The sequence below is a fragment of the Phragmites australis genome, chromosome 6 (genome assembly GCF_958298935.1).
Source record: "Phragmites australis chromosome 6, lpPhrAust1.1, whole genome shotgun sequence".
In the NCBI taxonomy this organism is placed as follows: domain Eukaryota; kingdom Viridiplantae; phylum Streptophyta; class Magnoliopsida; order Poales; family Poaceae; genus Phragmites; species Phragmites australis.
The window spans coordinates 41,522,483-41,535,332 of record NC_084926.1 but is presented as its reverse complement, the minus strand read 5'-3'; the positions used below and the strand labels follow the sequence as shown (position 1 = coordinate 41,535,332).

The following is a 12,850-nucleotide window of genomic DNA, read 5'->3' as shown; positions in this document are numbered from 1 at the left end:
CTCTTAATATGCGCTATGGGGATTGGGTTGAAGCATATGAGTGTTTGTTGACCATGTTGCATGCAATGAAAATGAAAAAAAAAACCTAGGATGCATTTCAAGTATGTGCCAAAGCCAAATATCGTGCAGGAGGATGATGGGAGGGAAATATTCTTCGAGGCGTTTTGGACCTTTGGAATGCATAGAAGCTTTCAAGTATTGTCAAGATGTCTTCTTTATTGATGGTACATTTTTGATAGGAAAGTATGATGGCACACTCTAGATTGCTATTGGGATAGATGTAAATCATCAGTTGGTCCCTTTGGCATTTGGGCTTGTTGAGAAAGAGAAAACTTCTAGTTGGGATGGTTCTTGATTGCTATTGTGATGATATCAGGATAGACAAATCATTGGATCATACTTCTCCAGGTCATCAATCCACTGAACGAAGAAGCACCTCATGCCATCCTATCAAATTGTGAAAAACAAGTCAATAACCATATAGTATCATGATTACCATGAACCATCAAACGACTATGTCAAGGGATGATCTCTGACAATGAATCCAGGGTATACCGGACGACAAACACGTTGATCTATATTTCTTGTGGGTGTGTATCGAACGTACTCAAGAACACAAGGATTTATCCAGTTTCAAGCCTCCCGTGGGATAACAGTCCCGTCCTAGTCGCGCGATGAGTCATGTGGTCTTGAAAATATTTATTGTCAACTAACATTTGGCAGTGTGGGGCCCGTCTTCTAGGGCACCCTTTATCCATTACACCGACATACTAATATGCACTTATACGAGAATCTGCACAAGTGCAATAGGCCTGGGTAGCCATGAAAGGATGCCTTGGGTGTTTGATCTCAACAGAAATTCCATATTCACAGTTAGAACGGGAAGAGTGAAGGCACCGGGGCATCCCACTCTTTTACGGTGGGATAGTTTATGTTGTCCCACCTCTAAGATACTTTCGTGATGCTCAATGCCATCTCAATGCTGCAAATTGAATCATAAAAAAAATTAAAAAACACAAAATTTGCATGCCCTAAAGATAACATATAGGCAATATAAAGAGCAAAACATATACCATAACAAATATCATCCACCACATTTAATTTCTAAGTCCAATAATTAAATCATTTACAACCACTATACATAGTTACACCGTATATATGATTTGTAAAGGCTACCAAAACAATCAAGCTAATCCTTGCAACATCGCATACATCAAAGACCTACTAATTAACTTGTTCCAAATAAATAATCAAGCTAAAACCGTTGCTATCCCAAACCTAGGTGCTCTCCTCAAACCTAGGGTTTCCTACAATGCCAACATTATCTCTCAAATCTAATTAGAAAGGAGGGGGTGGGGGGTGAGGGATTGTACCTAGTACCTCGATCCATTGAATCCTTGTGAAAGAAAACCTCCAACAAACCAGATTTGAGGGAAATTGGAGGGGATGGCGAGGGTAGAAAGGAGGAGCTCAGTCTCTATTCTCTATGCTTGAGCGTCGAGTGGAGAAAGTGAGAGGGTGAACGCAGGGAAAGAAGCAGGCCCACTTCTATGTGCCAGGCTACGATGCCAAAGGTCATGACATCGTGCCATTGAGGTACAACGCTAAGAGGTCCGGGGTCGTATGCTGCCATGTCAGCAAACATCTACAACACACATCCTACGTGGCAACGGTACAACGCCAAATAAGGCGGCGCCTCATAATGGAGCTACGACACCAAAATTCATGGCATCATGCAAAAAGTCCATTTATGGATAACGTTTTCTAGACAGTCCATTTGTAAAATACGTTTTTTTTTTAAAAACAAAAAGTAAAAATTCAACGGGAGGTGTCCTAGTGTTGTACCACCAAGATTAGTGTTGTACCAGGACACCTCCCGTTGAATCTTGGTGTTCTCTTTGTAAGTATATAAATGAAGCATATAAATGAAGCATTACAAAGTAATTCACTTTTTTACTATATAACCTAGGGCTAGAAATAATTTTAAAAATTAGTCCATAGTATAAGAAGAATATTGGTGAATTTTTCCATATTTTTTAGATTTTATTGAAGGCCCTAACAATTATTAGGAGTTATAAAAATAGTTTTTTTAGAGAATTTTAGTTTAAAATATACATATGCTTTTTGGGTGAGTCCAATTAAAATAGGTTGCACATGGATTATGAAACACACACAAAACGTTCTAGAATTTTTGGAGAAACATAAGACTATTTTTTGGTGAATCTAATTAAATGGGGTTTTGTGTGAAATTAGTACATAATACTTGTAGTTTTGTGTTGCTATTTATAATACTTGTAGTTTTGTATTACAAATGGCACAATATTTGTAATTTTGTGCAACACATTCAATAAATTATACATGACTCTCTCTCCCTCCCTCCCTCTAGATTTTTTTCTTCTTTTTAGTACAAATTATAGTTGTTTTGCTTCACTCATATAGCTATCTAGTTTAACTTTCCAACCTGAATACAGAGTAAGAAAAGAAAGATACGTATTCAATGTATTTTAAGGAAAAAGTTCATATTTTAACGAATCACGAGTAGAGATATTGCTAGGATACAAAAAGTTAATAGCATTTTATCATAACTAAGAGATTGTGCAACCGCTCGTAGACCGGCTGAAAAAAAATATTTTATTATTTGAGTTATGCCTGCCATAAGAACGCCAATAGGAGCAACACTTAATCTCTCTCTTTAAGTACAATTTGGACACACACTCATACATGTACACCACACTCACACCCATATAAACCCACGTTTGTGCATCCTAATATACATTTAAACAATATTGAAGGCATAACCTCAAGTAGCGCAGGCACGCACTTTGACTACTGAATACACCTACGTGTGTATATATTATTCCTCTCGGGATGTAATTTCAACAAAAACGAGCATCCATACCGAGTCTATGACTCAAATCTGGGTAGGCAGATTCCACTGTAAAGATCCTAACCAGTAGCTCGGTTGGCCTCTCTCTCTCTACATACGTGACTTGATTTACAAAGGCACAAATCATCTTTTTAAATGTCACCATAAATATACATAGATGTTAGATTTGCCACATGGTAATTATGTACTTCGATATGCTGTAAAGTACTTCGATATCATTATATTTATGAAACATTTAATTAAAAACAAGAACAAACAAAGACATATAGAGACCAGCTCACTGTTCAAACTGATAAGGATGGGGTAATACTAGCCTTGCCCACTTGTATGTATCAAAGAAATTCACGAAATAACTATCATACCCCTACTACACGTCTCTTCTTGCCTAATCAATTTTTTTCTCTTATTAGCTCATTAAATATGAGTTGTGAAGGCACCAAATATAAGAAAAAAAATTATGGCAATGAACCAAGTATAACCATATTAAATAGCATTTTACAAAGTCTATAGCTATTTAGACCTCTTTGACAACATTAAAATAAGGGTAGAAAATGAACATACTAATATTCTGAAATAGAGGGTGTCTTTCCTAGTTAAATTACCTACTTCAATACTACTAAGCAAACGAAGAAAAGTGAATAGTCTCACCCATAACACGTGACTACCTCAATCGATGTCGTATAAAGTGTGTGCAATCAACTTTTTAGAACTTTATCAGCTGATAGATATTAAAAAAAACTTAGGATTGCTATATAGAAATTATATTACTGGATTTCTCGTAATCAGTAATCACAAAAAATTAATTGGCAAGGGTATACATACACAGCATGCATCGACCATTCAAGTAAAAGAAAACAAAAAATCTACCAGTTTAGGTATTCGTTAATTAGTCGCTAGTAGTACTACGAGACTAGTGGTAGCGGTTAGCATCGTACCAAAGGACTTGTCTCCATGTGATTGACGTACGCCTCCCGACGTGATCCATTACTAGTACCAGTACCTTCTCATCGTCCAATGCAGCTATCGTCCAATGCAGCTACCGTCCAATAGCAGGCCGCGGCAGCCACTTCATTCCAGCACCATCCCCACCACATGACACTGCCGCGAAAGAACCATGCGTCCTCGTCTTCCCCTTTCAAGTAAAAAGGAATCCGGTGAGGGCAAAGAATTTCTTCTCTCTCTCTTCTTTTGATTACCTTGTCTGCGTTTCGTTTTTGGGAGTAGTTAGCAACGGACCGTGTGGGACGTTTTTCTCGCCGGCGGTGTCGACCCATGGTTGGTCCTCCCCGCTGCCCTGGGTGTGACCGCGGTTCTGACGTGACTGCTTCTGAGTGGCCACAGGTGGGGCGCCGCCGGCTGGTGTCCCTGGGACTTGGAGCGAGAAGTCTCCTGGTCCTGGGTACTGAGCACTACGAATGGCGGGCAGAGTGGGCGCAGTACAGCTATGTCTTTTGGTACTGGAAGTTTACAGCCATGCCCCTGAAGAATCGATTCCTGATAGAGCCCTTCCTAAAAATAACATCTGCATACATTTTAGCAGATCATATGCAACAAGGCTAAAAAAAGAGATCATAGGCCACAGGTAATATCTAGTTTCAAAGGCCCGTCCGAAGTTAGTTTAGTGTTGAATTTATAGGAAAAGGTTTAAACATTGCCTGAAAGTTAGCAATCATTGAAGAATTTGCTTTACAGTGCTGTTTCATGGTCCTGGCCACAAATTGTTTGAATATTGCAGTACACGTGGCTTCTACACATCTACTCCCGGCTGACGTCCCTATCAGGCTATCACTATCAGTATTATGTTCCATCTCTAGAGCAATAATGGAGTACAAGATTTTAGTTAGGATCTGTTTAGGAGAACTTTCAAAATATTTTTTTTAATTAAAATTAAAAAAAGTTCTACTAAATAATAGTTTTTAGCTTTTAGTTTTCTAAGTAAAATCTATGAGAGTGATTCTCTTAAATAAATTAAAAATTAAAAGCTAAAAAAAAGTAGCTTCTACTGGTTCACTTTCTGCACAGAATCACTTTCTTCATAGATTTTATTTTAGATAATCACTTTCAGCCATAAAATTACTTTCTCCAAATAATCACTCCTCACAGAGAATTTGTATCAGAAAAAATCTTAATTTGTGGGAATTACGAATCAAAGACAAGTAGGAAACACTCACAGATGGTTTAAAATGTTTAAGCTCGGAAACGCGCATACATATGCTTCTCCGGACGTTTGCTAGGTGGCTTCAAATCATGTCTCAATCTTCTCCCCTAAATTCTTGAACTTTAAAATGTACGGTCCTGCTAAACCTCGAACAGTTTGCATAGACCATGGAATAGTAGTACAAATTGTGTTTCAATGTTCTATGAATCAATTATTACCAGAAGATCAGATCTGAATATTTTCCAAACTATTAGATTATTGCTTATTAATAATCATAGAGTTGGTCAGATGTTACGTGTCAGACAACGGAGTACACTTCCATTATATTATATTAGATTTTGCAGAGACTTGAGTTGATGCCGTAGATATGGCGTGATGTAGATTGGATTTGAAAGTGTTCATTCATCCGTGGGCTAGGTTATGGATGTAGTACATACTGTGTTTATCCTAAATAATCCTAGTCATAAATGACACTAAGGGCGTGTTTGGATCGCTGTATCCGCTCGTGTCTGCATGCGGACGTACGTGAGCGCTGCGTTTGGTTGCCGTGATGTGCGCGACAGCAGCAGCTCCGTTTGCATCCGCTCGTGCAAGGAAACACGCCGATGCTGCATGAGCGGAGATGCGGAAATCGACCGTAGCTCAGATGCAGGCCCGATGGATGCAGCTGCTCGTGCGTTGGGTCCACTTGTCAACGGCAACGAACTAGCAATCCATTTTAATTAATTTGATTCAAAAAATCTAAATATTTTCGTGAGCAAACTAGAGCTCATTAGCAACCCATTTTAATTAATTTGATCCAAAAAATCTAAGTCAATATTTAATTAAAATTCTTCAAAAATCATAAAAAATTCACTAATATTCTTATCCTGTGATGTACTAATTTATAAAAATATTTCCAACCCTAGGTTATTTGGTAAAAAAGTGAGTTTCTTTGTAATGCAACGTATACTCATACGGGCAACCAAACATAATCTTTTCTCAACCAGACTCAGTACATGCAGCCAACCAAACAGACCCTCGTGCATCAACTTAGCCTGACTCAACTCAGCCTGCATGACTCGTACGAACCAGACTGAAGACATTCAGGCAACCAAACACACCCTAACTGATCCCAGTTACCAGGATCATATCCTATCTAGTATTGACCGTGCTAGAAATGCTAGGATGACCTCTAGCATCCTACAGCTTTACACACCCTAAGTTCAAAGAATATGATCTGGATGCTGTAAATTCTGTCGATTGTGCTATCTTTGCTTTCCTACAACGGTGCCTAATTGCTGACCGCTATCGTGCTTGAAGTTTTCAATTAGCTATGCATTACTACGGGTTGTTTTCGGGTGATATGGTCACAAAATTCGCTCCCTGATACTACACAAAATATTTTTCTGCAGCCCATTTTTCATTTTTGAACTAGGCATCTACGGCTAACCCTTTTAAAAATCATTTAATTTGTCAAAAGCAGTATTGCTCAAATGTCAAAACTTAAACACAGAACTTTCAAAGTTCACTTTTTCCCAAAACACAACTTAGGAAAAACTGCTTGCTGTAGTACTACTTTTTAGCAGGTCAGGTTAGTTTGATTCAATACCTGAGGGACGGAGAGGCCTACGTCCAGTTCTTCATCTCCGACAAAGCGTGGACTCAATCTTTAGGAAAGGTCTTAAAGACTGGGAGGTCCAATTGGTATCTAGCAATTCAACTGTTGGACGTCCAGTTGGTATCTTGCGAGACAGGCATGTGGTGGCGGGTGTTGAGAACTCAGACCCCCCCAGTCGGACTCTTCAGTCCTAGAAGGTCCGAGACAAAGCGTGGACTCAATCAGCCTGCACAAAATATCAAATTGGTTAGCCTTTCCACTTTTTACCAGATCTCAAAAGAATTCTACACCAATCCTAACATTCATCTCGAAATATCTAGTATTGCATGATCTCAAAATAATTAGCATCGCATAAGATGAAAAACCATCAAAACTTAGTACTGTCAAATCTTCTCAAAAGCCTTGAATAAACCTTGACACTCCAAATTCTTATAGAAAATTAATTCCTCGTGAAAACACATTAGAATCCTGTCAGTGGTTAGAATAACGACATGGCTTTTCCCAATTCTCATTTGAAAACAGAGTTGCCTTAAAGTTGTGGCCTACAGACTATCATAATACAACGGATCAACCATACCCACAGACCACAGTTTACCTGGAGCATAAAACTAGACAAACTAGGATTACTGGGTAGAACTAATACAAACACCAAGGAAAGGGGGAGAGCAATAGCAAAGCTTTCACTAGTTTTTTTTTTCAGCACAGGGCGATCCACTCAGTTTTCTTAAAACAAATAATTTCACTAGATATTAATAAAAAATTGACAACTATCTGTTCACTAGCTATTTAATCATTGGTGCACCAGTACGCAACATGGACGCGCAGATCACACCAACAGCGGCAGGAATTGCAGTTCAACTGATCCAAGAGTGGAAAGGAAAAGAATACAAGCTTATATCTGAGATTAAAAATCACATGTCACTGCCATAAAACCTTATTCTAGTAAAACAAATCAGTCTCCATTGAGTACTCTCTAGTCTCTCAAGATCTAGCACTGTTTTGGTATAGTGATGCATTTACCTTGTAGCTTGAGCTCCAAAAACATCTTTAATCACATGTGCAGCAGCTTCGGTCAATTGCGGTATGCTGAATTATCACTGTCAGCATATTACTCCAGTTTTATCCCCAGTGATTTACAATGCAACTATTTTCTTTTGTGTATTGACGAGATTTAAGAATTTAGATAACTGCATTTTTCTAGAATCAATATTAATTGCCATCTGTTCCCAAATAGATATGTAGCTTCCTCGTGTTATTTAGTACTTGGGTACATCAATATTGAGATATCATATATCCTGTTGAGTTTAAAGGTGGTGCAGATGTGACCGAGGTGGGCAATCAAGACCAGCAATGCATTTAGATAGCCCATGAAAGGTGATGACCAATCTGCTAGCCAAGAAAGCACTGGATCAATTTTAAGTCTTCTCACGCTATATAAGAAGAAAACTGTGATTCTGAGAGCAACTAGGTGACAATTGAAGCTAATTTGGATAGGACAATACTCCACACATATTTTGACTGGTGAGCCCGAGTGACTCCCGAAGCCAGCTCTCAGGTGGGCAATCCGGATTCGAGACCCGGCTGTTAAGGGTGTTAAGGGTGTGGGCCTCCATAATGAAAAAGGACAATAATCTACATATATTTTGACACCTATGCAATTTCAGAAGAGAATTGATGTAAAGCTAATCACTGGGCGTGCCATGATAACTCTTTTTTTGGCATTGCCAAGAAAGCAAACAGATAAGACTATATCTAATCATATTCCTTTCATTTTATTCACTTCCCGATTCTCTTCCCCTTTCTCATTCTCTTTATTTTCTCTCATCTATAATAGTTTTCCTTCGAGATGAATCGCGGTGAAAGGAGAGAGAATTCCGTTCTGGAGGGAATGACCTTGAAAATCATTTCGTAATGAAAACCGTGAAGAGAAACCATTGTAGCGTTGAAGGGAACAAAAATCCTTCACAAGAGGAATTTCGTCCCTGTTGGGAGTGGTCTAAGGGAACAAAGAAACCTATTGCGTCCGATAGCCAGAAGCTCAATTTGGTCGACAGACCAGTCAGGTCTGGGAAGGAAAGTTGGATTGGTGGTGCTGAAAGATAAGCATTGGTTAACCAAAGGAAGCCGGGATTACCTCAGCCTCCTACCAATGCCACTGCTTTGTTTGATTTTTATTGTGCCCATGGGCAAAATTTGTTGACAGCTGACACTTTTTTACAGTTCTTCCCCACCCATTCAGAAGCCAACCTTTTGACACTGAACTCCGAACTGCATTCCATAATAAGCGCTAGGACCACCGGCAAGAGGAGCCTGCAAGGGACACTCACCAGCAATCCATAATAAAATGTCGAGCAAAATGTCGCATGAAGATTGCATCTTGCTAAGCGCCCTACAGAACTTATTGTTACTAGAACGGGACAACCTAATTTTACTGTTACTGAAAGGCAAGTAACATTTCTCCTTGAAGTTTCTAGTGCGCACTGAAAAATACCAGTGGAACAACCTACAGTCATGTTGACTTGCATGGAACAAATTTACTGTATTTGATGTGTCAGCTTTCAAGCAAAAGTTGTTTTCAGCTAACAGCTGTACTATGAGCTCATGAGAAACCAGCGCTTGTGGGCTTGTAAGATCTATGGTTGCCAACAAACGATTCGACCAAAATCAACCTCAGCTGATATGCGACTACACCAAGAGTAACAAGACCCATCTAGAATCTAGCACAAATATATAATTAGAGGGCACATAGTGGAATGGGATTGTCAAATTGCCCTCCTTCACTGGTCCTTGGTGGTCTACCATTCAAATTCTTGAGCAAGTCACTTTCTTTGGTAGGTAGTTACAAACCTAATTAGATACTATTGCAGTAAATATTCCAATCTGAAATGTATGGCTTTCCCAGGTGCTACATTGTTTCTGAAAAGTCAGCTTATTTAGGTGGATACTTAACTGGTTTTGCCCAGTAGACATAACCATACTATGGCACAATCTGTCCTGACTCGCCAAGTTTTTCCTGGGACCACGATTCAATTCGCCACCAGACCCCCCTCACCTTGTTTCTCCTTCTAACCATCATATATTTTTTCCCTTCGTTCAGCTGAACATACTACGAGCTTATTTCACCAAGCCTAAAAAGGACCATAATATGATATCGTCCGTCCCACGACTTTATTTTAATAAGTACTACTATAGAAGCACAGAAAATTCTAGATAATCCTACAACAGGACTGAAAAAAGGATACACAGCTATCTAAAGAATTTGTAAGTGTAGAAGAGCTAGGTCAAGATTTATATCGTACCTTGGCTAGGTGTTTTAATATTGCTGCAAACAATGTGGAAACTGCACCTCACGCAGCAGCTTTTTCTTGGTAAGAGGCCATTCTGGGTTCAAATGGATTCGTCGATTCAGGTTAAATAATGACAGCCTGCCATTGATAATTTAAAACCAAATAACAACTAGTCACCAGATAGGACATAGGAGCTCAGGGGCATAGCCATAGTGTCAGAGCTGAACAGTACACAACTGTAGATAAAGGAACCAGTCATCTGTCAGCCCCAATCGTACCATGTAAATATGTAGCTGACTGTATAGCTCCAAGGATCTGCAGCACACGGCGTGCATAATTCCACCATGCATCATGCAGAACTGATATGTAACGCAAAAGGAAAACAGCATATGAGACTCTAAAACTTCAGATAGACGCCTCGTCCATTCAAAAGTTTTCTTTATCAAATTAGTCATTTGAGTATTTGGCAAGAGAACCATCGTATTTGTCACTTGAAAACAAAATACAGAATAGCTGCAGTTAGAAATTGATGCTAAAAACTTAGAAATTGATGCTAAAAACTAATGGAAATTATTATCGGACATTTGATCTTCCAGATTGCGGCGGACCTGGTTCCTCCCGCAACTGCCCAATTCGACCCAAAACGATCGCAATCACTCCACCAAGGCTCCAATCTACGGGTCATCACGAGGAAACCACCGAAAACTGCAAAGCCCAAGGCAGACCACATGGACCCTGAATTCCCCTATACCACTAGTCACTAGATGAGCGCATTCCCGCACGAAAGCACCAGAGGAGTACTAAACTATCCGCTGCCGCTGCAGCCACTGATCAGGAAATTGTAACGAAGAGGAAGGGAGGGGAAGGAGCGTTTCGACCTGGAGAGCGGGAGGCCGGCGACGGGATAGGGAGGCGGCCGGTTCCGCGGTTGCGCGAGACGCGTCCGCTCCGCGGAGCTGATCAGCTGAAGCACCCCGCGCAGGCACTCGTAGTCCTCTTCCTCCACTGCCGCTGCGCAGGGATCCTAGAGTTTTGGGTTCGGAATTTTTCATCGGTGATGGGCGGCGGACCGAGGCCTCCCGCGACGAGGGCGGCGAGGCTTAGGCGGCACGGCGGCAGGGTGCGGGGAGACGGGAGGGAAAGGAACAGAAGACGCGGTGGGCTTCGGCGTGGTTTGTTGGAGGCCTCGAAACCTGGCCCATATATGGAGGAGCCTTCCCCTCGGCCTGTTCAGTGATGGGCCTCGTCTGATCGCCGGAAAGGTTCTGGCTGAAGAAAATGGAATATTTTATTTTTATGTTTCGAAAATCATGTGCATGTCGCACATCCAATGGATAATAGGTAAGACGACATGTTAAAAAATCAAAAAACAGTACGTTTTATTGCTCTAAAAATTCAGAACCTTTGTTGAATTTTGAAGCAATGGAACACAGTATTTTTTTTATTTTTTAACATGTCGCTCGTTGAAAAGACGATATCTTTACTTTTTTTAACATGTCGTCCTTCAACGGACGATAATAGGTTATTTTACAATTTTTACAAACAGAAGTCTAGTTTTATAATTTTTTTAATTTTTGAAATATAAAAGGCTCAAAGAAAATGTACTTCAATTCCACTTGTAATGGGCCATCCAACCGGCGATAGGTTGCGTCCTGCCCTTACAATGGAGGACAGTGGCTATATTTGCAATTTATTAAAATGGGCGCATATATTTAAAAATAATATTTTAAAAAAAATCAAGTTCCAGCTGCCAAGAAAGTAGAATGGACCTGCTAGTGAGGAATTTGTGTGAGAGAGAAAATCAATGTTCCTGTGGCTGTAGGTATTGAACTGCTTCCAGTAAAGTTTCTCCAAAATTCTTGTGTTCACGTACCACGAATACTACAGTGAAATATAAAACAATTGCTCCTACTTATATGGTTGTACACCAACAAGTGTGTTTAAAGTTTCAACACTGTCGGTGGGTAAACACCACAAGCGAGGATCCTGAGAGATCCCCTTTGAGATTCGGTGGGGACTAATTCTGGATCTACCCCGTACGTGAATTTAATGCGAATATGTGAGATCTAGGCGGGACAGATAATCGTCAGCTAGTGAGAGTAAATGCTTAAGGGATTTTAGACAGGTTCGGACCGCACAGAGCATAATATCCTACTTATGTGTGTATGATATGCTATTAATGCTCTTGGAATGTCTTTCTCTGAATCTCTGAGTTACAAGGTTTTTTTTTGTCTAAGTCTAGAGCTTCGGTCTTGTTTCGAGCTGCCCTATCTCAACTTGACCTCTATCAGTCGTCTTGCTCTTCCAAGTCTGCTTTTCTACGAAGTGCACCCCCTTTTATCCTGTTGGGGGAGGCTCAGCGTGCTTAGAAACGGGGGCACGAGTTTCTATAAGCCATAAATGGAAAGCAATCGTCATGGGGCTACAGTTTAATGTTACAGGAGTTGAAAATGCGCCCTCGGTCGGTCCCGTCGCCCATTACGTCCAACTTTTAGCAGGTGTAGGGGGGCCCACCAGGCAGCCGCCGAACTGCCCCGCACGCCCGCTCAGTCAGAGCGAACCTGACACAGTAGGGGGGCAGGCGATACGCCTCGTGCCTAGCGACGATATCTCTAAGCCGTTTCCCTTATGGACCCCGCAGGGTGACGTGTGATGGGACTCGTCGCATTAAATATCCCCACGCCTTCCTGTCAGACGATGGCAGGGACTGACGTACTCAGTATAACAGGCATGGGGGGAGTGGTTGGATGTGACCGGTCACGCTCCCTCTTAAATGCAGCATCGGGCCTCCCACAGAATGACACCTCACCGTGGAGCCTTTGTGGAGTCCACCAGCAAGGGGCTTCTTAGATCCTCGGGGAACTCTGGGTACTCGGCCACCACTGTTCATGGCCCTGAGCGTCCTCTCCCGGAGCTAG

General features: G+C 40.8%; 1 long non-coding RNA gene across 3 annotated transcripts; it reads right to left on the bottom strand.

Moving 5' to 3' along the window:
• Nucleotides 1–1,900: 1,900 nt before the first annotated feature.
• Nucleotides 1,901–11,093, bottom strand: LOC133922540 (uncharacterized). Of its 3 annotated transcripts, XR_009910495.1 has the most exons (6): nucleotides 10,811–11,093; nucleotides 10,211–10,291; nucleotides 9,945–10,070; nucleotides 6,637–6,871; nucleotides 4,124–4,396; nucleotides 1,901–4,019 (listed from the first exon to the last, which is right to left on the bottom strand). It is a non-coding gene; the product is annotated as an uncharacterized LOC133922540 (long non-coding RNA). The 3 variants fall into 3 exon arrangements; XR_009910496.1 differs by having other exon boundaries at nucleotides 1,901–4,409; XR_009910494.1 differs by having other exon boundaries at nucleotides 1,901–4,396.
• Between the last annotated feature and the right edge of the window lie 1,757 nt (nucleotides 11,094–12,850).